The sequence below is a fragment of the Austrofundulus limnaeus genome, unplaced genomic scaffold, assembly GCF_001266775.1.
Source record: "Austrofundulus limnaeus strain Quisiro unplaced genomic scaffold, Austrofundulus_limnaeus-1.0 Scaffold67, whole genome shotgun sequence".
NCBI classification, from domain to species: Eukaryota; Metazoa; Chordata; class Actinopteri; order Cyprinodontiformes; family Rivulidae; genus Austrofundulus; species Austrofundulus limnaeus.
The window spans coordinates 1,885,855-1,889,729 of record NW_013952469.1 but is presented as its reverse complement, the minus strand read 5'-3'; the positions used below and the strand labels follow the sequence as shown (position 1 = coordinate 1,889,729).

At 39.8% G+C, this 3,875-nt stretch overlaps 1 long non-coding RNA gene across 2 annotated transcripts in view; it reads right to left on the bottom strand.

Annotated features, from left to right (window-relative positions):
• LOC106518888 (uncharacterized) overlaps nt 1-3,875 on the bottom strand; it is a 133,542-nt gene that overhangs the window by 111,026 nt on the left and 18,641 nt on the right. For both annotated transcript variants that reach the window (XR_001310374.1, XR_001310373.1), the window contains exon 2: nt 1,538-1,706. This is a non-coding gene — a long non-coding RNA (uncharacterized LOC106518888). The remainder of the gene's footprint in view (nt 1-1,537; nt 1,707-3,875) is intronic.

Below are 3,875 nucleotides of genomic sequence, written 5' to 3'. Positions count from 1 at the left end.
ATATATATATATATATATATATAGTGTTTTCTCAACATATATTTTACATATCTTCTAATCTCTTACTCTCTCATTACATTTCACCTTTTTTCTTTCTCCTTCTTTTTCTTCTATTAAAAAAACATTTCATAATAATGGTGTGGAGAGGATGGCTATAAGGGGAGAAGGGAGGCCGTCAATAAAAAAAGACACAGCCAGTAATATAACATTATGTTAACACCATGTGACAGTTTACAACCAATCACAGATCGACGAATGTACTGCCCAGCCAATCACAGAGCTCTCAGCTCAAAGAGTTTCTTATCAAACAAGAGAGGTCAATCCCTCGCTGGAGTCCTGTTGTCTGGGCCAAAACAGATTAACAGCCGAAAACTGGTTATAAGAAGATATGGTAACTGGACAGCGTCAAGGTAGAACAGATATACATAATTAATCCATAACAAACACTTCACCAGAGCATAGAGGTAGATAAAAGTTTTAGATATAAACACTGAACTAAACAAGCACGTCAGATAATTATTTAATCAGCTCTGATTAAACAACTTCAGATTTGACAAGCTAAAAGTAGCATCCACGCTAACTCTAAACAAACAAGCCAGCTGAATGAGACGTCACATCAGTGCCATGTAGAGTTCACATTGGAGTCTGATGGAGGCTGCATTTAAAATCTAATGTGAATGTTTACACCAGCGGAGCAGAGTTTGTTTGTTTGGTCTGAATCAGAGTTTGATTACTCCCSAAACGAACCAGACTTTATACCAGGGCTATTCAGCTAAATAACTCCAGGGGCCACAGTTGATGCAGACCAACGGCACAGAGGCCGAACATCCAGCAATTAAAGTTCTGTAAATAAACCAAGTATTACAAAATGCTGTTGCCTTTGAAATAGTTGATTTTGCTGCATTTAATCATGGATAACAAATGTAATTATAGTAAAACAATATCAAAAACCAAAATAACACATTCTACCTATTTAACACAAATAATATTTMGACATCTAAGACTTGCCAATTTTTTAAGCCAATTTTATTTTCACTTTCATAGTTTTATCTTCAACTGCCTGTAGTTTAACTGTCTTGAGTGTGTATATAAATGTTTTTTACCAGATTATAGCCAAGATTGTGATGTTTCTGTCGATAACAAACATGTCTACGTTTAACTAAAAGAACTCAGTAATTAAAGTAGAAAACCGGGGGTTTGGGTTTAAGAGATGAATGAACCAATTGGCGGGCCGCATCTTGGTCACTCGCGGGCCAACGTGGCCCACGGGCTGCCAGTTGAATAGCCCTGTTAAAGACCACCAAACTAGAGTTCCAATAAGCAGACTAAACAGGGCTGGTGTGGATGCACCTATAGTTATGATGACAATTATTGTCTWTACTGCAAACATATGAACCTATTAAATTAAACGTTCAGTTTAAGCAGAAATGAGGAAAAAGCTCCGCAGGATAAAATCCCTGAGGCTGAAGCTTCAGAATATTCAGAGGAATTTGAACCCTAAATGCTTTTCTGTGCAGCGAACATTCGAAACTCTAACCTGCTTCAGTAAATCCCAGGCCGGCAGACAAGAATCCTCTTTTCAGATCAGACGTGAGCCTCGGGCCTCTCCTGCCTGACCCTCCTCTGGGCCGTGCCTTTGGAGCCGGCTGCTGAAGGGCAATGAGAGCGCTGGAGCAGTGTCCTCCTAATTTTCATTTTCTCCATGTCTACAAGAGAGGAACAGGAAAGAACAAGAGGCTGGATGGTTATGGAGCAGTTCTGTGATGAAACGTGGTCAAGGTTAAATTTTTAAGAAAAAAGAATCAGTCTTTTTCTGTGATCACAGTTTGTATTTGTATTCACGCTGAGGAGCCTGGAAGTAATCAAGGAGGAATCAATACGAGCTTAATGTCCCTCGAAGAAACTCCAATGTCAACATGTTTGTCCATTTCAGACCCCCCCCCACCTTCAGGTGAAGAAAACCCTTCAAACCATCCATCAATCATTGAACAAAAGAGACTTAATTATGGTTTTCGGTGAAATTCAGGGCAGTTTGAACAGTTTAAACCAGCTAGATGCCTTGAGAGTTCACATTTTTGCATATTTTTTATAGTTTTTAAGGAATTTATTTTGCATCTCATCATATCTAATTATTTTTTGTTTGTCTTTGTGATCAGTTTTATCTTTTCACTAATTATTGTTATGGGTGCAGCCCTTTGGACACCGGCAGCTGTTCTTAAATGTGATCTATTAATAAGTTTGATCTGAGTTGATTGGATTTGACAGAAAGCCATCAGCCATGTTTGATCCATGAATTGTTTTTTCTCCTCAGTAGTTAATGAGCCTGACGTCTCGTCCCGATAGCCTCCTGTGGATTACACCACAGACATTACACACACTTTATCATTTCTCTCATTGATTTTATTTTTATTTATTTTTTTTCTTACAAGGCCAAATGTGGCACAGCCCGAAAACGGGCGAGAAATGACATAAATCTGCAGCAGAGCATGAAACAAGCTGGAGAAATCTGTGAAGGTCCTCTGATCAGAAAATTCTTAAATGAAACGTGTTAAATTTATAAAAAATAAATTACCCAAATACAAAAGGCAACAAACAGGTGGTGCATCAAATTTAACTTAAATCAAGGCCATCCAACTTAGTTTCTGGGGTGATCAAGCGAAATAGCTCAAATCTACTTAATACTGCAATCACAAATTTTGTATTGGATGTTTAGTGATATAACTTTTAATTATTCTTGGAGAGTGGGGTGGGGTATTTATGCATTTTTTTAATTGCAAATTTTTTTATTTTACATTATTTTTATTTTTCTGTTTTTTTTTCCTCTCTTTTTTCCATTTACTGTTGGATGTTTTGTTTTTACTGTTTAAAGGTACTACAGATGTAAATTAGCCTTAGGCTAAATCTGGTGCAATGCATCAAATTATGTTTTAATTGCACACTTTCCCGAACAAATAAATTCATTCAAAAATAAATAAAAAGTTGAAGCCTTTGGAATCATATGGATGAGACCATTCCAATGGGCATGACTCAGCTTTGGGTGGACTGGACTGACACAGTCCCGATCGGTCTGCCAGCTCCCTCTGAAAAGCTACTGTGGAACCCCAATTTTGATCGCTGCTTCTGTGAATGTAATAATTGTTTATCATGTGTGTCTTGTGTGAACAATAATCATTTTCACATCATGAACAGTTTCCCAGAATCACCTCTAAGTGTCGCCAATGGAACCAAAACCACAGAAACMTGCGTGCACCAGCCCTGGAGTTGGCATGGGGCTTTGCACATTTCCACGTTCATTTCAGCTTTGATACATCCAGAGTTTTGCGTGGAAAATGGCGTACACAAGGTTTTTGTGCGTACACACCATTGATACGAGGCCCCTAGAGAGGAGGGTCCGTCGGATAGTCAAATCTCAGATTCAGGAAGAGCAGTGTGGTTTTGGTCCTGGTGGTGGAACAGCGGACCWGCTCCACACACTCAGCAGGGTCCTGGAGGGTTCATGGGAGTTTAACCAGTTTACCAGTTTTGTGGACTTGGAGAAGGCATTCGACCGTGTCCCTTGGGGACTCCTGTGGGGTTGTACTCCAAGAGTATGGAGTACCAGGCCCATCGATACGGGCTGTTAGGTCCCTGTAGGACCAGTGCCAGAGCTTGGTCCGCATTGCCGGTAGTAAGTCGGACTCGTTTCCGGTGAGAGTTGGACTCCACCAAGGTTTACCTTTGTCACCGATTCTGTTCAAAACTTTTATGGACAMAATTTGTAGGAGCAGCCAAGGTGRTGAGGGGATCCTTTTTGGTGGCCTTAGGATCACATCTCTGCTTTTTGTGGATGATGTGGTCCTATTGGCTTCATCAGATCCTGATCTCCAGCTCTCACT